This window comes from Molothrus aeneus, chromosome 6 (assembly GCF_037042795.1).
Source record: "Molothrus aeneus isolate 106 chromosome 6, BPBGC_Maene_1.0, whole genome shotgun sequence".
In the NCBI taxonomy this organism is placed as follows: domain Eukaryota; kingdom Metazoa; phylum Chordata; class Aves; order Passeriformes; family Icteridae; genus Molothrus; species Molothrus aeneus.
In genome coordinates, this window is record NC_089651.1 from 17,807,803 (window position 1) to 17,832,400 (window position 24,598).

Below are 24,598 nucleotides of genomic sequence, written 5' to 3' on the forward strand. Positions count from 1 at the left end.
TGTTCCATCCTTGGTGACCACACACAGCCGAGACTGTGCTTTATCTACCCACTTGAAAGGCATTAGGTCTGTAGATCAGTTGTGCCTGGCTTGCCATAGTTTAACTCCGACCTTTTTTGCTGTTGTTTGTCTGGTTTTTTTAATCTTGTTATTTCAGGTGTTTAATGACACTAATTTCCAGATGGTGTAGAAATCTAACACACCGGCAAGCAGGCTACATCCCTGTTAGATGCAGGAGTGTCACTGTCTGATATTTTACTGTTAAATAAATCAAGCTGGCCCAGAAGAGACAGCAATGCATTCACTCAGCATTGCTTTATTTTGATTTTTCTAAAACAAATAACTATGAAAGTTTCAAGTGTTTCTTGAGAAGAATGAGCTGTCTGATGATTTTTCGATTTTTCCTAAACTTGACAAATACCAGAAGCAACATCACCTTTTAAGGCAAAAGGCATCTGAAAGCAAAATCCTGCTTTTAAGCCAGAGTGACTCATAACAGCAAAGATTCTTCCTATAAAAACAAACTCAATCATGAAGTAAGAACAAGCTAGAATCTCTAGTAATAACAATTCAAACAAATCCTTTTTTCTCCATGACTTTTGTGGACTGATATTGGCTGGTTCAAGCAGGTGCTCTTGGCAGCTGAAAAAAGAAAACAAGTTAGACAGACCACTGGCCTGACCCAGCCTTTATCATTCATTTGCATCCCTAGAGAGTGCAGTAAACACAAGCACAGATGCACAGGAACCCACGGCACGCCTTATCTTTTCTACAGGAATGCAGGAGGAAGTCTGTATCCACACTGCAGTCACACGTGCTTCCAACAGAGCTAAGGAGCAGCTCAAGAGATAAGGCAGAGAAGATGCTGGAGCATGCACACACAACACTGCCTGCAGCAAGCCTGGGTAGTTGTGTACAGCCTGATGCTTAATGTTTTAGCTCTCAGATTTTCCAGATTCTGTACTGCATGAGTATATAACTCTGAACTTCATATAAAGTGTTAGGAAGTTCTCCTCACAGTTAAGTCAGACAATCCCTTTCCAGCCCGAGAACCAAGGACACCATTGCAGCTTCAGGCCCAAAAAGTATAAACAACAGCAAATTGAGGAGAGCAATCTGGGAGGATGGGATTTCATGACCTGAAGCTGTAATGGGACAATTAACCTCAACATGTAAATGGACCAAAACTTATAAAAGTGTAAAAACTCATGACTTGTTGTTCATCTTGGGTGTAGCCACAGCCGGGCTCTTGTAGTGCCCAAGGTGTATCCTTTGAAGGCCTTTTAATAAATACCTACTTTATTCCTTTAACACTGTCTAACCTCTACTCTAGGTAGCCTCTCAAAGCATCAAGCCCAGTACCACCCTATCTTCATCATGCCCATTAAAAAACATTAATAGAGCCACGTGAGGCAGGGCTGATCAGACTGCATGACCTCTGTAGGCTGCATCTAAATCTACTCCTCATGTCTAGAAGACATCCACCAGCAGAGAGTTCCAGGGCTCCACTTCCCTCTCCAGACATGACCTGCTGTATAACCCCAGGCAAAACATTTTGTCTGCTTGTGTCCCACCTTTATTCTCAGGCTGGGTTTTTTTCTGTCTCTTCTTTTACAAGATATCCATATCTAGTTATCATGTGCTGCTGAGCACAATGGGCCTCTAAGCCTTAAGTTTAGTAACAAAACCTCGTCTGCAATGGAACTCCAGTTAGAGCTACTCAGGCCCCCCTCAAATCCAGCTACTCCAGACATCCTGCTCCAGAGACCAGAGGCATGTTTTCAGTCTTTCTGTCCTGGCTTGTGTCAAGTGCTTCCAGGCTCTTTGGCACGTCCCACACCACCTGGAGTCCATCAAAAAAACACCCTAACAACTCCCAACCATTTAAGAGGTTGTTTTTTTTTTTTTTCAGGCTATCTTCACAAGTTCTTAGTGGGGGAAGCTATAGCTTAACAAGAGCAGGTGAATTGAGTCCCAGTGTCAAATTCAAACTGTCTGATCAAAAATCTGTCATAGACAGCTCAGCTTTCCAGGAACCTGGACACTCTGAATTAGATGAAAGTCCTGCTCTCCGATTTCCTTGCTTTGAAACATCTATACTCACTCTTCCATTCCTCCCTTGGCACTCCTGTCAAATACAGAGATCAAAGTGACTTCCTCCTGTAACACAGGACAACTTTTCCTTAGGGCTTGTATTTATCTGCACACTGGTCAAGGAACCTGGTTTCTAGATGCAGAACACCTCTCTTTGGTCTAGTACTTTCTAGAGCTTGCTGCTACTTCAGAGCATCACACAATGGTTTGGTTGGAATGGACTTCAAAAATCATCTTGTCCAACCCCCCTGCCATGGACAAATTCACCTTCCATTAGACCAGCCTGCCCAAAGCCCCATCCATCCTGGCCTTCAACACTTCCAGGGATGAGGCAGCCATAAGTTCTCTACAACCTGTTCCACTGTCTAATCATCATGATTCTTCCAAATACCTAATTGAAATCTACCCTCTTTCACTTTAAAACCATTGCACCTCATTCTATCACTAGACTCCCTGTTCATTTTTCCTGTTGACCCACTAAATACCGGAAAACTGCTATAAAATCTTCCAGGCTGAACAACCCCAACACCCCCAGCCTGTCCTCAAAGGAGAGATGCTCCAGATGCTCTGGTCATTTTTGTGGCCTTCCCCTGGGCCCATTCCAACAGGTCCACATCCTTCTGTGTTGGTGGGCCCAGAGCTGGATGCAGGTGGAGCCTCGCTGGAGCAGAGCAGAGGGGAAGGAACACCTCCCTGACCTGCTGGCCACGCTGCTTTGGATGCAGTCCAGGACACACTTGGTTTCCTGAAGTGTAAGCAGACTTACACTTGTCAGGTCATATTCCTTTTTTTCACCCACCACTACGCTGCGCCAAGCCCTTCTCCTTAGAGCTGCTCTCAATCCACTGTTGCCCAGTCTGTATTTGTGCTTGGGATTGCCCCCACCAAGTGCAGGACCTTGTGTTTCCCTTGAACTTCATGAGGTTTGCATGGGCCCATCTGTCCAGCTGGTCCTTGTCCACTGAGTGGTCCAGCCATCAGATTAATTTCTCTCTATTTTAGAGACAAGGATGTTATGTGACACACTAACAAATGCTTTGCACAAGGCCAGGCAGATGACATGAGTCACCCTTCCCTCATCTACCACCTCTCTAACACTGCCATGGAGGTCCACCAGATTTCTAAGATTTGCCCTTAGTGAAGCCATGTTGTTTGTTACCAGTCATCTCCTTATTTTCCATGTCCCTCATCACAGTTTTCAGCAGGATGTGCTCCATGATTTTGCAAAGCACAAAGGTGAGAGACTTACTGGATTTTTTGAAGGCAAAGGGCGGACGTGGCTGGAAATACTTGGTACCATGATGTGCTAATACTGCCTGGGTTTTCATTCATCTGAGCTCAATCAACAATTTTTTTCCTCCCCTAAAACCAGAAAACAGCTTCATCCTCCCTATTTTGAGACAACACCCAAACTGTGATAAATTCCAAACTGCAGTCATTTGGGCAGCAATCCTAAGAAACGGAACCATTATCAACAGAGATATCATCAATGGCATTTGATGTTGGTCCTAAAAAGGCTTTGCTGTGTGGGTCTTCCCATGAGGCCTTACTATGGAACCTCTTTTTGCCAGCTGTCACAGACACCCAGGGTCAGATTTTGACAAGGACAGCAGAGAAATGCTCCAATTTGTGTCACAACAGCACATAGGACATACATGTGTAGCACAAGTCAACTTCCCTGCCATGAAGAGAACACACAGAACTTGCCAGCACCACACAGATTAGGCACAGTCACCTTCACCAGTGGCAAGGGGCCTTTCTCAGTCTCTGCTTTCAACTACTGCAGCTAATTCAGGAAATTTGCTGACTGACTGAACTCCTGTATTGGCACACAGTGCCTGTAACAGAAAAAAAGTAAAAGAAAAAAAAGAAGAAAAAAAGGAAAGAATAGATTAAAACAAGAAAGAAAAAGAAAACAAAAAAGCTATTCTCTGAAGTCCTACTAAACACAAGAGGCTGTGGAAAATATATTAAATATATTTTAAAGCAGACGTGAGTACTGCTTGACTGCCTGCTCTTGTTTTTAAGAGGAAAAATACCAAAAAGAAATGTCAGCAAGAGTCTTCTCTTTACCACCACCCACCAGTCTCCTACCCACTCCTGCTTTTTTATTTATGATTTTTTTTATTAAAGTAACATTGTATTTTTTTCCCACATGGTCTCCCCTCGAACAAAACTCCACTTGTCAATTTGCAATCATTTGAAAGCTCTTCCTTCCATTTCTATTGCTTGATGCAAGACATCTTCACACTGTCAAGAAAGAATACTCTCCTGCCATGCCCATAGCCATCACCATGTACTCAAGCCCCAGCAAATCTGCTAGATAAGCTATCTCCAGCTGGTATCTTATATATCTTATATATATATAAAACATTGGGGAATATAAAAATAGTTATTCCCTTCCCACTCCTATTTCAGGATTTCCTGAATTCTACGTTATTCTTACCCTCCTTAGATCAGCATAACCCTGACAACCATATTCCCACAACATTAGTTCACTCTTGTCTCTGGAAACCACTGGATTGATTTTACTTTCTGGAGTTATTCTTGACATAGTCCAGGATATAGAACTGCAACCCATTTACATATCAGCTCTTAAACTGATGAGAATGTGTAACTTCTATTTGAGTTAGTGCAAACAGCAGATTGTCACCCAGGCATTCTACTCCAAACATCAACTCGCACTCTGCATCCCTCCTGTGAGCCTGAGAAAGGCTTTGTTAAATATTTGCATCCTATGTTTCTGCTTGCAAAGTCATCTATGCTCAGCACTTAGCACTGATAGCTGCAAGATCTGTGATCCTGCTTTGGCTCCTCCCAAGTTTCAGTCTAATTGGTAACAAAGCCTGTTCTCATACAGAGCAGCTTTCACTTTTATGACTTTTATTCCCAAATACAGAGCAAAAAGATGAGCCTTTCCATTCTTCCATACCCAAGGCAGTGTAGATAGAATCAGCAACACAAACAACCCATCCCTTGGGAAGGATGAGAGTGTCCCAGTGCAGTCTAGGGCAGTTACTCCTCAAAGCAGGTAAACAAAGGAGTGAACACAGTCAGCCCCTGAAGGTCTCTCTGCTTCAATCACTGCTTTCCTTCATTGTCACATAACTGTCAAGGCCTGCCGATGTATCTAGTGTTTCTAGATTCCAAGAAAATCTCTGCAGGACATGGTACATCTCACCAGAGAGCACGGGAGCAGCTCCCATGACACCCTTCTCTACCTGTCAAGAAGGAAAGGTTTCCTGATGCTGATTGTTCATTCATAACGAAGATAAATTATTAGTGCAGGTCATAGTAGTAATACTTTCAAAATTCATAATTAACTCAAAATTATTATAAGTTAAAAACATGAAACCATAATTAAGGTCTACAGCTTTAAACTTGGTTTCTGGTTTTAGCTGCTATACCTAAAAAAGGAGCTCATTCTCCCTGATTAGTAACTATAAAACATATAGATGTTCAGATTTAAATATCCCACACATTAAAGTTCAGCATGCAAATTTGTTAAGATACAACACCATTCGTTTAACTAAGAAGATATGCAATAAACAACACATTTATTCAAGTTTCATTTTTTTTCCATTTTAGATGTGGATTTGCTCTTTATTAAAGTTGGGGTGATTTGGGTTGTTTTTTTTTTATTTGTTTCTTCCTTTGTTTTGCTGTGATTTTTTATTTGCTTAACTTTTACCATCCTTGGAAGAAAACTCTTGTTAAGGGAACCTTCCTGTCTGACCATCCAGAAGCCACTGTCAGTCACACTCACACCACTCCAGACTTTCACTGCTGGGACCAAAGCCCCTTCACAGTGGGTAGCTGTGCAAAGGGGCAGCACCAGGGCAGAGCCTCTTGCCTGTGGCTCCCACCATGTCCCCCACCCAGAGCACAACCTGCAGATCCCACTCAACAAGAGAAGAAAGCAGGTTTAAAATTGCATTTTAAATTGTTTCTAAAAGAATATTATCTATAATGAAAGAAAGTGAGGAAATGTGACTGCTTCTACCAAAATAAAGAGAGTATCTCACCATTCCTCATTTAGTCTTTCTCAAATCCCTCCCTGACACAAGCTATATATGACATTCTCAACTCCCCATCAGTCTCACAACCTCACAAGTTACCTGTCATGGAACTGCTTCTGCTGTAGAACTTCAATGACAAATATTCTCCCTACACCTGCAGAATAGGCTATTGCTCTCACAGGTTATCCTGGCACTGCAATGAACTCTTTTTCCAGACGATTAGGCCATTGATTTCCTGTGGTTCGAGCACTTTCATTTTCCTTTAAAGCCCTAGCCAAACCTGCACTAGCAAATATTTCTTAATTTAGATGCTATTAAATGGTTAGGGAACATTTAAATCTCAACCTGATTTATCATTATTTCAAATTTACCATTGAAGAGGTTTCTTTTCAGAGAATAAATTTAATTGCATATCTATGATTATACACACAAACAAATATAGACATAGCACTGTTTAAATGCATTGATTCCAATACTCATCCAATGATTCTTAAAATTGTTCAAGGGCTTTGGGAAAGATAGGGTGTTTTTAAAATATGACAGGTACTTAGCTCCTGAAATATACCCCCAGTGAACATAGCCAACTGTAAGCCTTTAAACAGAGATCAAAGGTATTTCCTAAAGGAAATATTCCAATTCCCAAAGAGCTGATGCATCTCTTACAGTATCCCACTATTACACACACTTGTCCCTCTGTCATCCTTATAAGCCTAACGACTATTCTTCCCACACTGTTGTGGGTATGGACCTGAGACACCATGAGGATGACAGAACCAGCAAGTGCAGGATCCTCCCCATCCTCCCAGCTCCCTCTGAGCAAGGGTAGTACAGCCCTGCCTGAGCTGATTGATTATTTACTAGCTGCTAGGTCCAGGGTCACACTACACTCTTTCAGAGGCGTTTGTGGCATGACAGTGACTCACAGCAACATTCAAGCTGTCCTGAGGTCATCCACAACACTTGACAGAGTGCAGGAAGACAGAAGTGACCTTCCCAAGGAGTCTGCTGCACAGCTGGGAGCTGAACCAAGGGCCACCATGCTCCCAGTGAGCACCCAGCTCCACAGGGAGCAGCAGGTAAATGTTATCCCACAGACATGCCCTGAGTAAACACTTAGAAGCACCTGTGCAGAAGCAAGGTAGACCAGAAAATCAGCCACTGAGGGCAAAGGAAATTTTGGTGCTAACAACAACAGTTTACACATCACCTAATTTCCTACCTCAACGAATGAGTAAAGCACTCGAGGACATGGCATTCTGAGTTTCCTGGTATTGTAACATCTGGAAAGTATTCACTTGTTGGGGGGATTTTTAAAGCTTTTCATCTTATTCTTTTAAGCTAGTGACTTAAAACAACTGCTACCTTAATTTTGTTGCCATGGATACACCAAGACACACATTTTCCACCCAGAAAATCTGCAAAACAGTAAATTACATCATACAAATTGTACCACGGTACTTCCAGGGAGAAGACACACCTCCCCTATCCTTGCCCTTTGCGGTAACTTTAAGTTACCACTAACACATTTGTAGTTTTAAGAACAAGTTTTGATCTTTTGCTCTCCTAAACCAACCATCCAAAACACACAATCCAAGTGAGTTTCCATCTCGGATTGCAGCACTCCCTCTGCTCTGCTCTTCCGTCTGGCCACGGAGCAGCTGGCTGTGCCCCAGGCCCCCGTGCTGGCAGAGCAGCAGCATTGCTGAGAGCCATCAGCCATTACAAATAACACTGCTGGCCAGGCCATGGCAGCACGGCTGGGCCAGCAGAGATGCTGTGCAGCGACTTCAGAGCGCTGGGGCTTGGCCACTGTGCTGGATGTGACCCACTCAGAGTGGGAAGCACAGCACAGGTCCATGTGAGCCAGGACAGCAGCATTCACACTGCCCAAAGAGGAACACCCTCACTCACACCAGTACCAGAACTGGTGACAAGATGAGAGACTTATCATAGAGTAACCGCTCAGAATACATTGAATATTTGTGATGTACACTGGAGTCAAATTATCACCATCGGACAGGATCAATTACAGTTTGTAACCCACACTTACCTGCACAGTTCAGAAAGCATCTAAATCAATACCTAGGTACTAAGTTTCTATACCAAAGACACTAAAAAACAATACATATTGCTGGTGCCCCAAACATCTTCCCTTTGGAGAAGGATTCAAGAAACAGATTTAATGGGATCCTTACCACCACTAGGCCTCTGGAAAACCAAATGCACCTCATCAAAAATTAACATTACTTTCAAACACACTTTCTGTGTTTGCTCTAAGTTCCACTGTAGAAATGTAGGCTGGCATAAACTGCTGCAAGTACATCAGAATATTTTGCACTCTGTCAGGAGACCCTACCTGGGTTCAGAATCAACAACTTTAAATTATTGAATGGTTTTCAGAAGTTTTGTGCTGAATCAGTTACAGCAATGCCACATTGCACCATATTAGTTAAAGAAACTTGACAGTAGATGCAGTTCTTTACCTCTTGACCTGATTCCTATTACCCAGGCAAAGCAGCTACCAACAGCGCTTGGAGACCTCACTTCTCTACCCCTCAGTTTTCACACATTACAGAGACAACACTTCAACTTATTGGTCCATCTTGCAACCAAGATCTGCCCTTCAAATCCATCTATCATGGCACCTCTTTAATAGGTTTACCTTGGGAAATTTCTGGGGGTTTTGAGGCAGACTGCCCAGTACAGCATACAAGTAGTTGTTTGCATATACGTCAAAAAGTGAGGGGAAATAGGAAAAAAAGAATCCCATATACATAAAAATATGTATTTAAAAAAAGCAAAGCTCCACACAAGTCTGTGATGAGACAGACAGCCAAATGTGAAACTTCAGAAATTCATAGAAGACAAAGAAGTACCCACCCTCAAGAAAAGAAATTTAAAGCACTTTGATTTGGTTGTCCTTCTGTCTTGCAGTTTGCTACACTCACACAAGAGCTGGCAAAGTGGATTAAATGCTACAGGTGGAAATTAAACTTGCAGGGATAACAGCTGTTCACTGGCCACTAGCAGTCTCACAGAATTACGGCTAACCAGCATCTTTCTTGTCAGAATCATGACAGGCCCACAAGTCAGTAACAATGATGATGTCTTGTCTTTGCCTCTCACCAGCAGCTTCTGCCATCTGCCTTTGCTCTTTTGACTCACCTTCAGCGTGGCACAGTCTAAAACTACTCTCTAGTCTATACTTCATACATGCATGTTGTTATTCCCTTTGTACAGCCAGTGTTGCACCCAAGCTTGGCTGATGCCCATCCATTACTACACTAGAACCCACTACTCTACTGAAAACATAGACTGAATTTGAAACTATAAGAAGTGCTGCTGTTGCTATCTGCACTAAGACTACACTAAAGAAATATGTTTGTGGCTGTATCAAAACCTTGTATCATTTAAGATATAAGTAAACTCCTACTATGAAGAGAACATCCTCTCACTTCTGATTTACTTTAACATTAGGCAGTTCATGGGAGGATAAAGCAGAAGGATGATACCTCACAGCTGGAAGGGAATATGAGCTGAAAGTCAGCCACAGGAATTCAAGCAAATTCTGGACCTGTCTGGAAATAATTTCTCATTACAGGACAGGTTGTGAAGAATTAAATGATCCAAGTTGCTCATGTTCTGCAGAGCAGGAGAGCAGCTTAAGAAACAACACCCAAATTTAGAAATACAAGTTGTTTTCTTGTAACTGTTCCATGCTTTCCATGATATGCCAATACAGTAATATTCCCAACACTAAGCCAGGTAAAGGATTTCACCTCCAATGAACACAAACCCAGCCAGCAGTTTTACACCACCTCCTTTCCAGACATTAATCTCCCAATGTAGGCAATGCATATCAACCCGTATGGAAGTCCCCCCAGTTCCATGCAGCAAGGGCAGTTGATACTGATTAATGATCTGGCTCAACACATCCAAGGAACTGACTCACTCATTAGTTATCCTAAACAGCAGGATATTACAGTAAATTATGACAGCTGCTGTGTGTAGCTTTTCAAATCTATTTTCTATGCCTTCAAATGCAGCTAGCATTGGAGGTGTCCTTTACAGAAAAAGAAAAACCATCTATAGATCGGCACTCTGTACAGAGTCCAGCAGCCTGTAAGTGTAACTTGCCAGCATTTACAAAGCACTGACGCACACAGCGTAAAGCCTTTGCTAACACCAATCCACATGGAGTGCCTTCAGTAAAAGCAGACACAAAAACCACTCTCCTGTCCTTATTTTCCCCAAAGTAAAGCCTGGCATCCTCCCTGCCTCCTCTATGAATCCCTCAGCTTTCCTTTCTGCCTTTATAATGTTTATAATTTCTCTTACTTTTAAAAACCATGTGAACAAAGGCATAGCTTGAATTCACGAGGGGAAAAAAAAATGTTTTCCGACACCTTCTAAAATTTCTCAAAATCTAAATATTTAAAGACATTTCTGTTATGCCCCTCTATATAGCTTCACAGACCTCAAAAATGTCATTCCAGCTGGCTGCTTCTTCCAGTCTCTATCACATCCATGCTGTTCTACTTACCACAAAAGTGTTAGCAAAAGGCAGCAGACAGGACAGGATAGCTTGGGCCTTTTCACCTCCTGTGTATCTGCACAATGTGTACTGTTCCTGCCTCAAAGACATCACAATTTAAACAGATGAGGCTGGGAGAAAAAAAACTGTTTACCTCATTTATAGGTTTTCAGGAGACTAGGAACCTTACTCATGATCACAGAAATTTATGGCAGAAGAACTGAACTCATACATCTCAATTCATTAGTATGACTCCAGTAACATCTCTGCTTTCAAGAGCAGTGTGTCCAGTCATTTCTCAGCATGTGAGGTCAAGAAGGACTTTAGCTGCAGACAGAGATTTTTCCCTTATTCTCCCTGACCTGAGGAGAAGTGATGATGTTTTCCTGGATTTCATTACTTGAATGCACATACATTAACAGTTACAGCAAAACAAGGTATGTCCTATTCATACCTGTGGTAACAGCACTCTTGGGTAGTCTAAGAAATAGCCTCACAAAAACATCCCAGACTCATTTCCCTGACTGTCTGCCTTCTGAATTACTGGATTTGAATATATACCAATACATGAAAACTGAGGCACATATAAGAAAGAGTAACAGTGAAAAAAATTCCTTCAGACCTATTAAGATAAAATAAACTAACAGTCTAATGGTTCAATGGACAAGAAAACACCAATCAACAAGGGAGACAGGGTGGGCAAGTGGGAAAGTACACAGCAAAACAAGCAGAGAAAACCCTGCTTTTATCCCCTCATGGAGGCTACCTGAAGGGAGCCAAGGCTGGTACCTTTTTGAGAAGAAGCAGCAAGCAGTGAGAGAATAGGAGACTGAAGCTCACAGGCACTTTTTTATCATGCTGATGGAACGCAGCAGGAAGCTGGTCTCGCAGCTCAGGACAGCTCTTCTCATCCTGTGCTCTCATAACTCAAAAACAACTTCACAAGACTTGTGCAGTGGCTCATGCCACACATCCTAACCCCCTCTGTGAGAGCAACAGACACTAAGGGCATAAATCCTGTGCTACAGAGCTATGGCTCAAGGCAGCCTGCTGCAAGGGAGAGGAAGTGATTCTAATTACAGCTCTCACCCCTTTGCTCCTCAAAACATGTCAGCTCAGTTTTGAAATAAGAATGAAGTTGGCAGATGATCAAACTTGAGGACAACTTCTGTAAGCAAGCAACTTCTCTAAAAAAGCATCTGCTAGACAATGTAAAAATCATAATGCACTGCCTTCAGAGTGTTTTCCTTTTCAGAGGCTTGGTCAGAGTAACAATCCTCATACACACACCCCAAGTCACCAACTGGAGACACTTCACATGCCTCAGCTCTACCCTCATGTCAATAACTCCAGTTTAGAAATCAGAGCAGAGAGAGAACATCAAATAAATTCATCGAGCTCTTCTCATCTATCACTTGGCTAAAGAGAATTATATTTACATTGGCTAGCAGCATCTATCAGGAAATTAATACAAAAGCAGGCATTGTTTTGGCTAATTTATCGAGCAACAAGGATATTTCCTGGAAAAAAACACTTCCATTGCCCTGTTAGGTGCACCTATGTAACCACTGTGCCAGTAAAGGCACACAGGAGTCTTTTCACTTCAATAAGAAGCATCACAGGAATGAAGCAAAAGGATTGCAATGGGTATGAGAAACAGCCCTTTCAGAAAAGCATCAATATGTTTAAATAAACATACTATCTTCAAAAGATCAAATAAACTGCAGTATTTTCCTTCAGATAAAAAATAAGCCATGTTTAAACAAGGTTGTCATTTTGCACTGATAGAATCAGTCCAACTACAGCAAAATAACATTTTACTGAAAAAGCTTTCCAGTTCATAGCCATTGGTATTATTATCCCAGAATAAGAATGCTGGAAGCTGGTATAGTTTGTAGTACTACAAGGGAAAGTTACAGTAGTACATTTAAAACACTCTGAGACAGTAAATGTTATAGTCTGCTCAGTAGAGTATCCACCCTCCCCCTCAATCAAAGATGTAATCACCCTCACATATTGTGGGATAGTCCCACTGTCAGGCAAGGGAATGCTGAACAGTATGGATGTGAGGAGCTCACTGCACAAAACCCAGCCACTGGGGAAGAGAAGAAAGCGTGCTTTACCCTCTGGGTCCCAGTTCCTTTTTAAGGGGCATGCAACTTCTGTGGATCTTGCTACTGGGCACATTTTGTAGAGCAGAAAGTAATTCCATTATAGATTTATCTTTTTCTTCCGCTAACACTTCCTTTGTAAAATCGGCAAGTAAAATTTCTGTAAGGTCAAAACTGGCTTTTCACCCTCTAGAGACCCAACTGGTCTTTTCAAGCAGTTTAATAGCCTTTATCTCCTGAAAACATTTCATTTGTGTGGGTGACTCCTCTAAATGCCCTTGCATTATAAATATATCTGCAAGCTCTACTGACAGCGCAAGGCACACATTACACAGCACAGCCACCAAGTGACATTTTTCTGTTAAATACACAGAATTATAGGAGCACATACCAAGGATGACATCTATCCTCTAATGCATACAAAGGCTAAGGAGACTTCCAGCCAGCTTGCAAAGTGGCCAGGCTGATTCTGTGACAACATCCATGCAGCTTTAGCCTTACTCCCCCGTGAGGTGCATCACAGACCACTTTCCAAGACTAACATTCCATGATTCTACGTCCTACATGGAAGTGTGACTTCATTCAGGCTATGATAAGTCTTTCAGACTCCACTCTCCACTAGATCTTGCACTGGTCATGTGGGGCTATTAAAGTGTGATGGGTGCTGCTCACTCCTTGGCTCTCCAGGTGCCAAATCTCCATAAGGACAGGAACCAGGGAGCCTTGCTTGGTGTGATTCTGCCAACTGTGTAACTTCAACCCTCAGCAACACCACAACAGAAGGGCTGTGTGTGACTGCTCGCTCAACCTCCCTTCCTGAACCCAGGTGAGCTCCCCTTCTGCCAAAACCCTCAATTTTATACACTGGGCCTGATGCCCTATGGTGTAGAATATCCCTTTGGTCAGCTTGGGTCACCTGTCCCAGCTGTGCTCCCTCCCAGCTTCTTTTGCAAACCTCCTCACCCATGCAAAGGAAAAAAAGTCCTTGACTTAGGATAAACACAACTTAGCAAAGAATCAAAACATCCCTGTGTGTTACCAACACCATTCTCATTCCAAGTCCACAACACAGCACTGTAACAGCTACTGAGAAGAAATTAACTCTACCCTAGCTGAAACCAGGACAGCACAAACATTCCAAAAGGTAGACTAAGAATCTCCAGTCAACATATGCAGGAAAAAAGGAAAAATAATTTTACTAAGTATCATCAATTATGCAAAGGTGCAAACAAAATATTTCCAACAGAGAGTTTTTCTGTAATTAAGTCCAACATTTCAGACACCTCAGAATCATAGAAAATCCCTAACCACACCACTGGCACATTAGGGCAGGATTTTGTGATCCAAGCAAACAATTTTTTAAGAGACCTACAGACAAGGAGCAGTACAAGCAGTACTTTTGCAGATTACATCCTGCTGCAGTCATTGTGCATGAAGTGCTCTGATTATATTAAAAGGAAATATATGTCCCTGTTGAAGATATTTTACTTGTTGTGGCTCTGATTTCCCCCTACGTACCTTAACAGAGCTGAAAAATACAAACCAGCTTCTTGCAAGCTTATTTGGATGTTGAGTATTTCAAGCTCTAGGTACCTCCAAACCTTAGATACAGCAAAACAAGTTGAATGCTATCATCTCACTTGACTTTGCTGACTGCAGAAAAATATCCTAGAAACCCATTTCCTCACACAGCTAATTCATCTTCCCTGTGTGGGAAGAAACCCGTTTCCTCAGAGAACAGAGCAGTGTGCCAGAGACAGCCACTGATGTACTGGCTTTTAATGTTGATTTCATATATCTTGTTGAACTGAAGCCATGACAGAGGCATTTGTTATTCCTTCCTCTCCAAGCTTGTACCGAAACACAAACAAACAGGGTCTTCACCATAAAACCAGTACAAAGCAGTTAGCTTATTTCCTTAAAGCAACACGAAGTACCTCTACTTCTTATTTTTAGAATGGAAACCTAGTTTTAAGTTTATGGGGATTTTTTTAAAAGTAATTGTATTACAACCTGATTCTTCCATATTCTATTTAGGACATTCAAGTAACCTTTCAAGTACTTCAGAGAACAATGTCCACCCCAAATTTCTGTGACAGAAGGTTCTTTTTAAAGTTGCACACATAATGCAGCTTTGACTTTTGAGGTTAACTCAAGCTTTACAAATATAGCAGAGTGTCAAATACTGCTTTCATTAAGTACCAAAGTGTGAATGCTCCTATTTGCATTTTCCCCAAACGTCAATAGTTCACTTAAAAAACAGAGTTGAAAAGTCAGGATTGTTTGTTTCTCCTTCCCGCTCTACAGCTACAAACAAGGTGGGAAAGTTTGAAACACAACTTTTCTATAAACCAAAATGTCATAGGATCTGTCTTTTCTTTAAAATAGTGCCTAGCTGCATCTTTTAGTGTTAAAATACTTTTGTAAGTCAAAGCTCTCACTGTCGAAAACCAGCCATCGAGTAATGGCTCTGTTTAAAAATTAGATAATGTTACATACAGGACACAACATGATAAATCTATCTTCCTCCCAGCCCCCTTTTGCTTAAGCAGCATTCAGAAGAGTAAAGGTGGGGGAGGGGAGAAGGTCACGGCGAAAATTAAAGATGAACTATAATTAAAGTACTGAATGGGTATCATTTCAGTGTTCAAACGTGTTCAAACCACTACTAATCAATTCAGCTATAGCAACCAATGACAAAGTTACTTGAAAACAGCAAACAATGAAAGATTTAAAGGGCCTGCTGAAGTTTTTTATTTGCCACCAGAGATGACAGCCACCATCAGGGTTCTGTGTTTCTGGCTTGAATTGTTCTCCTCAGTTTCAAACTAAGCCATATGTTTCACATTAAGATGAAGGACAACCCAGTGTCCTTGAAGGATCAGACATGGTTTTCTTCTACAAGTCATGCACTCATCCCATGGTTGCATAACTGGGCACGAATGGACCTCCTGCATCCTCGTGATTTCCCTGCTGCTGCTAACATTTGACACCATTCCCATGCTGGACACCAAGACGTGAGGAAACAAAAGCAACATCTCAAACTAATGGGGAGCAAATGACATCTCCACATCTCCAAGGCTGGCAGAGCAGAGGACTGTGATAGGTGAGCTGGCTCCCAGCCTGGCAGCGCTTGGGCTTTGTCAGCCACAAGCGCTTTGGCAACCTCTGCTTGTTACCGCAGACCTCCACCGGTCAGGGATTGTTGTTGAGCTATTGAGAAACATTTAATGAGAACCACATGTTTCCCAAGTGTTCTGGGATGTAACCTAGCACAAGAGAAAAACAAGAAAGTTCAACAGACAGCTTTTATGACAATACAAGCATTTTGGCTTTTATGTGTGTCTTGCAGTAAAACATGCAGTGACCCATGCCCTCTGCCAGCTCTGGAGAGCCTCTGCCATCAGTGTGACTGATCACACTGCCAGCAGTAAATCTGTCACCCCTGCTGGGATGAAACACTCCCATCTCAGCTAGAGCCCGGATCTGCAGCTGCATTAGGATACACAAATCTCCCTCTGGTGTTGCAGGGCACATGCACAATCTCTGAGCATACCATGAACATATTATGCAGATGCTTCTAAACACTTCTCATCAACATGAAGATAGGTAGCTTAAGTGGAATATTATCAGAGGGCCCCTTTTTCAAAATGTATTTAGAGACTTGAAAAAAAATTACACTGATTTAAGTTTTCAAATCAGGCCAAAAAAAATTACATTCCAAGTGAGCAAGCATCCTACACCTTAGTTCACAGAGCAAATTAGGAGCAGAGTTAAAAGTCTGCTCAGCCTCACAAACCCCCATTCTCACTGCTACAGCTGCAGCAGTTAGACAGAAGTTATACACAGCCATACGTATTTACAGCATTACACAATAAACCAAAATAAAAATCAACACTAGGTTATATTGTGGGAAGTGCCATCCAGATGGCAGGCAGATCTAGAGTTATTGCTGCAGGCAGCTGAGAAAAAGATCCTGGATGGAGGGACACTGCACTGGCAGGGAGATGAACCACAACAGCAGCTCTCAATCAGCAAGACCTGCCTCTCCAGCAAGGTGCCAATGTCATAGGGATGAGATACTGGTGACAGCCTGCAGTATCCCAGTCATACTCCTGGCACCAGGATCTGAAGTCAGGGCATCTATGCAGAATAATTCAAGCTAGAAAGGAAGTGGATTCCAGCAAGGTGAGGACAGGCAAAAGGTAAAAAAAATTAAAAAACAAATCAAACCAAAACAAAAATGACCCTTTTTCACCAGAAAGGCTACAGAAAACTAGGAAACATTGAGCAGAATAGTCTGAACAGTTCTCTATGCAAGAGTGAACTCCTAGATAAAGTAATACCTTTGTGTATGCAATGTGCTTATCTAAGTCTCAGAAACAGAAATAGCTACAAGCTACCTGATACTACACAGAAATCAGATGAGACTTTACTGAAAAAACTCATCACCCTGAAGTACAAATACCCACTCAAAACCAACAGCTCTGACTGAGTTGGCTCAGTATTCCCATAGCCTGTCTCCCACCCCCTTTCACTCGCTGCATTTACTGCCCCTTGCAATCAGACAAGACATTTTTCCAGCCTGGCTCCTCAGCACAATGTACAACAGTCACCTGCCTTCAGAGTTAAGGGTAGCAGAGCTTCCAAGACCGTGCTGAGACAACACAAGCCCAAGTGGCACACAGACTCCTTTCAGTGCCAGGATTTTATACACCTTGCACAATTCAGGAACAAGTGCAGTAGTCCCACACAGGTCCCTTCCAGGGCTAACATGAAGTTCAGCAGCAGCAGGAGTCAGTGGAAAGCTCCAGGTGGCTCAGATACCTTCATCTTTTTCCTCCAAAGCTGTCAAATACTGTCACCAACTCCCAAAAAGTCTCAGAGTCAGATACTACAGATAAAAATCACTACGCAATAACAGAAATGGAGAAATGAGATAATGTCTCAGAGAGACACAGAGAGCATCAGAAGTAAAAAAGGCTAGAGCATCATTGAATTCAGCCTCCAAAGGTCTCTCTTTTAATCATCTAGTGCATGCCCCAGACAAGGAATACATTACTTTTTACTGCTAACTGCTGAGGGTAATATCATTTTCTCTAAGGAGCACCTATAAGACATGATGAAGCAAATGTCAGGAACAAAATAGTGTGTGGTACAAATTTCAGAGACAGTTATTTTCTGGCAATCATTTTAATATTTGCAAGGTTTTATTGCATTGGGTTAATAGTGATTTTATTACATAACCAGAGCTCTACAAAATGTAAAAACAATCACTGGGAAAAAACAGCAACTGGTTATCAAAGTATAATTGAGAGATCAGCTTTCTCAAGATTTATTCATACTCTGCTTCCATTTGCCAGTGAAGTCCTTAGAATTGTCACTTTAAAAATAAATTCATATTGTGTTCTTGAAGTTGAAATCCTTCACCCTATTTTTTAAACCAGTAAGTTGGCTAAAATTTCCTCCATGTTCCTTATTGACATCATTCTTGTACTCATTTACCAAAGAACAACAACAACAACAACAAAAAAACTTCTTTGCCAATAAGAAACACTGGAGAGAGTTTCTAACATGAGATGCAGCTTCCTTAAAGCAATGGATCAGTTCCCAGCTATCACACCAAACCTCATTATACTCACTGCTTGGCAAGCAGTATTTCTTGCATATTTACTCTGGCAATCTCTTCCAAAGCTTACTGGAGATAATGGGTTTCAAAACCAGGTTCTAAAAGGGAGATGGGTCCTAAAATGAGTAGCCCAAATGTAAGTTATTCAAACCAAACACAATGGAATTAAATCCATGAACTTTGTTCTGCCTGAAACTCAAGAGCTCTTTCCCTCTACCCCTGAGCTATCATCACAAAAGGACTAATTCCAACTCTAAACCACGGAGGAACATTTCTGAGTAATCTCAGTGTGTCTGCTACACTTCAAGGACAAATTAGTGCACTATTTTTGCACTAGCTCTGCCATTCATCTCCACTGTTAAGCTACTCAGCAGGCAAGAAACAGAGATACCAACACTAAGGTAATTCTCTCCCTCTAACATGCATGTCTGGTTACTATCATATGTCATCCCCTGGCAGGAGAAAGTGAGGTTATGACTGTGTGTGAGCTGTGTGGTGCTATAAATCAGAGCAAGCATATTTTAACAGTCAAGGAACCTCTTTTTTATACAAACTTTGTTCAAGGAAGGAATTTCGTTAAAAAGTAAGAGCAGAACACTGTCTTTGCAACAGGACAGAGGTTGATTACAAAGTCCACAGGCCTTCTGTGTCTAAAGCAGCTATTCAGAGAACATCCTACACCTGCACTATTGAGGGTCAGACTTAAGACTGGGACCCATTTGTATTTACAAAGTTCCAGTGAGCATGCAAGCCTCCCAGCTGCAATAAATACAGCTACAGAAATACAGACAGAAGGCAGAGACTCCAGACCTTGTTGAAGTCTTGAATGCTGAACAACAGGCTCTAAGGATTTGCAAATTTATTGAGGATATTAAAGGCACACAGACATTTAAAGGGATTTTCAAAAGCACCTAAGCAAGTTAAAAGCTTTGAAAATTTTACTAAGCATCTGTTCACATCTTTGGAAACTTAAATACATTTGAAATCTAACCCAAGAGCATATTAAAGGCAAATTCAATCTGAGGAACTTAACAAGCATACTAGACTTCATAGTCTCCAAAAACTGTGTTTATTCACACTTGTCTTAGTTGAAGAAAGCTTTCAAGAAGTCTCTCTTCCAGACTCCCTGGCATGAGAAAACAGGAAAAATTGTTCATGTGAATGAGTGATGAATGAAAGAACAAGAAAAGACAGGTCAGTCTAGGGGACAGCATCCTTGCTACTGAGGTTCAGAAGAAATGCAGTGAAGCAATGCGACCTGGACACTCATCTTCCCACTCTGAGCCACTGTCTTCTCACATTTTTCAGCCTGCTGAGCTTACAGGCTTTTTTGGATCAGAGAATTTCTATTACTGTATACCCACACAGGGCGTAGTCCATAGCTTTGATGTCCTCTAGCAATGCTTCTAAACACTGCTACAAGCTGACTCCTAGATGAATCCATCAGCTCTAAATCCATTTTCTGATAGGAACTGGTTAACTACATAACACTTAGAATAACCTGTGCCTACCACTGGGGACAGTTTTTCAATATATGTCTGTATATATAACACTGATGTTGATAATAAATGGTCCTTAAATGCCTAAAACATATGTAAACATGTTCTAATATGCCTTTATATATAGATATATAGACAGAGAAAAATGCAAGCACCAGGCTCTTGGGTATGTAAATGGCATTTTATAAAGGTCACCTTTTCATGCAGAAAGAAAGACTGATGAAGGTTAATTAAATTAAATTCTACATTTATCCAAACTCTCCAAAGCAAGGACTTTAATATCATCCTTAAATAACAGCCAGCAGTTTTAAAATATCTTTGAGAACATGATGATCAGATAACCCTCAGAGCAAGGCAGAAAAAAATCAACTGCACTCTACATGTTGTGTTTCTCTGTTCACTTAGAGTTTGCAGAGGTGTGGAGGAACGGGCTAGTTGTTGTGTTGGGGATTATTAACTGGAAAAAAAAAAGTAGGGAGTAGTTTACTGAGCTTCTGCTCCTCTCATTCCAAAACTTGTGTGTAACAATAACCATTTGTAATTCAGCCTGTACAGGCCTTCAGACAGCAATGACAGCCTTTCAGTCAGGACCTCTGTGCTGATGCATGTTAGCACAAAACTCAGCAGCAGAAATCCTGTAGCAACGAAACAACCAAAATCCTGCCAAAGGCCAAAGTGATTTCTACCATTACATTCCTGGGTGCTTGCTGTGGGCATGCAACAAAACACCAGCAGGGTGAAGCACGTGAAGCTTACTGAATTCAAGACAATGCATAACATGCACATCCCAAGTGGATCAGGATGCTCTCCACGCCTATTCAGGCTCCAGGGTTGTTGCACACTCTGCACAGGACAGAAGCCCTGTGATAGCATCTGCATCCACCAGGCAGGCAGCAGGAAGAGCAGCTCTCAGGGCAGTAAGGACACAGGGTTACACAGTTCCCAGTAGAAAAGGTCAGAGGACATTGCCACTTCCCCCATGCCCCATAAATCACACACTACAAGCTAACATTAGACAGCTGTAATTTTTAGTCAAACTTTGTTACACGGCAGTAATTCTCATGCAGTTGCTATCTCCACATCTGCAAACTGACTCAAGGAGACAGTGCCCTGCGCTGGCATCAGGACAAAAAGAGACTCTACAAATGTGGCTTTCCAACCTTGCAATTTAAGCACGTTGTTCACAGAAAGAGAACAAAAATAAGGTAATAGCCTGGAGCAAAGGACAACTATCACAGAAGAGAATTCATCATTCTGCAGGAAATTATGTTTTAAACGTCTTTGCTCTTGACAAACCTTACAGATAGCCTACAAAGAGATGAGTGAGGAACAAGCAACCACCTCCTTCAGGTATCTCTCCAACCACAATGTCAGGTCAACATGTAGAGAAGCAATGGCTGAGATGGCTACTGAGCCAGGAGAATGACATAGCCTTTTCACAATTTCTTATGAAATGAATACAACAGGGTCTGGTTCCATAACAAACTTCAGGAGTCAGGGGAGCAGTCATACAGTTTTACCACCCAGAGAAACCCTGGCAACAAATAGTGTTCTCAAATACCCAGCTGTTCCCATATAATAAACATACACAAAAAGCCCAGAGTACACAGAGCTCAGAGCATTTAAATTGTTACAGCAGCGCCATTAAAAATAGACTACTTATAAATAACAATTCTGTACCACAGATTTCATTAGCAGCAGATATACTGCTAGAATCAGATATCTACAGTCCAGACCAATTAAAGCAATTAAAAACTGTTTCTGCAAAGAGGAACTACATAACCTCTGAGAGGCACAGCACACGCTGTGCACAGATCCAGTGTAGGCCAGATTCTAGTGTATGAATTATTAAGGGGTTATTAATTTCATTAGGAATCTGCCAATTTACACCAACATGGCAGCAGGGGAAGTCTCTCATTTCCCATGGTACTGCAAACACTTCCACCCTCCCATTAGCTCTCCTCATTCAATTAGATCCCTCAGCATGGTGAAGGAATTCACTCAACTGTCTGTAGCAAAGACATCAACATCTGCTCCTATTCTCTACAGGAGACAACAGACAAATCCAAAATTTGCCTCCCAGGACCCACCCTTCCTCAAATGTTGCAACAGGAGAGGATCAGCAATAATTTATCTCCCAACATACCATGTGTACCCATATAAATCTTCATTAATATCTGGTGAATTCCAGGGAGGGGAAGAAGATGATTTATCATGCCAGTTCATCAGATCAGGACACAGACACAGGAAGTCCCTGTGCTCTGCCCAGCTCAGTCTTCAGCTATGGGTCAGTATGTCTGACCAAACTACAGAACTTTGTTATCAGACATTGATTCCTGAAAACATAAACACTTCCTGAGAGTATCAATATTACTATAGAAAGATAATATGGATAGATATATTTATATATAAATACTTTTTTAAAAGATGACAATATAGTCTTATATAACTAGAACCTGCATTAGTTCATTAGGTGCAGCTGTGTTTCATATAATTTTTGTAAAAGTTTACTTTTACCTAAAAGAAATAAAGAATATTTGTAAAGAAATAAAAATCTTCCTCTAGTATTTTCTACTGCATACTTCTCAGTAATAAAACACAACAGATACACTCATACATTTACATTTGTATTACCTTTCACATCCCTGTGCAGATGTGCCAGTCACCTTACTTGGTGACTAGAAAAGTTAACTTCAGACTTTCCTCTACTCAAGACAGAAAATTATCTTGGAGTATCCTTGTCAGAAGCTAAGGATGAGAATTCTAGTTATTCCCCTTGTGCTTGTCCTCTTGGAAACTCTCTACAGAGAAGTACAAAACCCACATAATCTCTCTGAGCTTCAGACAAACAATGTTTTCACCAAAATAAGGTGAAAGAACACCTGACTAACCTAAAGTTATTGATGCATTTAGGTTAAATTTGTCAGGCTTTGTCGACTTAGAAAGAAAACAATCCTTGGGCAACAGACCCTCCCTCTCTATCCCTGTTGCACCTCATTTTTTGATTCTTAAGGGTCCCAAAGAGCGGGATAAAATTGATTCTTCTCCCACAGCCAAAAGAGTCATAACACCTAGGTCAAATCCTTCCCCTATCAACACAGAGCAGGGATCTGAGCCACAATTTAGAAGAGCACATTAGCAAGTGGGCAGTTTGGAGCAAGGTTCAAAATTGCTCCCAGAGAAAATTAGCTATTTGGCATAAACAACTCTATACTTGGCAGCCAGAGAAAATAGGAAAAAAAAGCCAAAACATGAACTCATGGCCAGTCATCAGGATGTTCATTTCAAGGTGAGAATCCACACTGAAATCTTTGCCATAGATGACCACTCTAATGTGGAGGCAGATGTCATTTATGCAGCTCTAGTCACACTCCCATTAGAATTTAAATTGAATTTGCGGTGCCAGATCCTCACATAGGAAAACAAAAAAATTGAAGCACACTCATTTGAGCCAACAGGGCAATATAAACATGTTACAAAAAAATTGCAGTTATCTGCTTGGCTAAATCAGGAGTGCCTGTCTTCTCTGTAGCTCTGGGTGTTTACGCCACTTAAACAACTGACCCCTCATTTTCATCTTGGGTCAAAAAAACCTCTTAAATATGTCAACTGGAAAAAAGCCACATCAGTCCTAGACACAGAAGAGAAAACAATATAATCCCTGATGTTTATAACATACACTTCCATACTTCTCAACTGCTTATTGGGAATGCTAATATTACTCCCTCGAGAGCCCTGCTTCACTTAATAGCAAATGCCTCCCAATGAGTTGCAGAAGACAATTTGATTTTAGAGGGATTTGCCAACCACTGGCATTTGGCATAAGATCAGTTTGCTTGTTTGTTCTAATAAAACACATGCAGAGGAAAAAGGGAACAAACTGTACAAAGCTGCATGTTAAAATCATGTGACTTTACATGGGTAGTGCATGCAACTCCTTTAAATGTACAATTATAGGGAAATCCCAGAAACAGGAACTTCAAACAAAGTCTTCATTTTCTTCAAGTACATCTGGCCTTCATATAAAAAGCAGTATTTTCTCCCTTATTGCATATTCAAAGACATCAGAGTAAAAATCAGTAGCTATCGCAGTACTCCAATTCAACTCCAAATCAGTAAGAGACATTTCATTCTCCCTTTAAACCCACACATTTAATCATTCTTCTTTCTATACACAAATGAAATCAATTCTTGTGGTGTTTTAGAGAGGTTTTTTTGTTTTCTGGGGGAAAAGCTGTGGGATTTTTTTTAATGTAGTTCTACACCCTTACTGGAAAAGCAGTATCATTGTGAAGTGCAGAAAAGCCACGAAACAGTAATGGGGGGAGAAGCGTGGGGGACACCATACATGGTGGGAGCACAGAGAACGTTATGTAGCCAGATTTACTGTAGAAAGAGACAACAAAAAGAGGAAACAATAGAATAGCTCTAAAAACATTTTCATATACCAGAAAGGTAGCCTTTAAGCACTAATGAGTTCAAACTCTCCCAAAGATATGAGTCCTTAGGGGCAGACTCTCAAAACACCACCTTTAATTTTGACAGTATCTTGTTAAGGGCATAGCTTGACATTGTGCTTGCTCTAGTATGGTTTCCAGACTTTTAATTTCCACCCCACATTTAGTTATGAAATTGCATCTGATATTTTGCAATTCTGCTTATTAAATTATTTTTTTAATTATTTTTATATGTTTTTATTAATATTCTCATCT

The 24,598-nt window shown here is 41.3% G+C and overlaps 1 protein-coding gene across 2 annotated transcripts in view; it reads right to left on the reverse strand.

Moving 5' to 3' along the window:
* The window catches only part of TSPAN4 (tetraspanin 4), a 420,491-nt gene that overhangs the window by 353,472 nt on the left and 42,421 nt on the right, over nt 1–24,598 (reverse strand). The gene's annotated exons all lie outside the window — the stretch shown is intronic.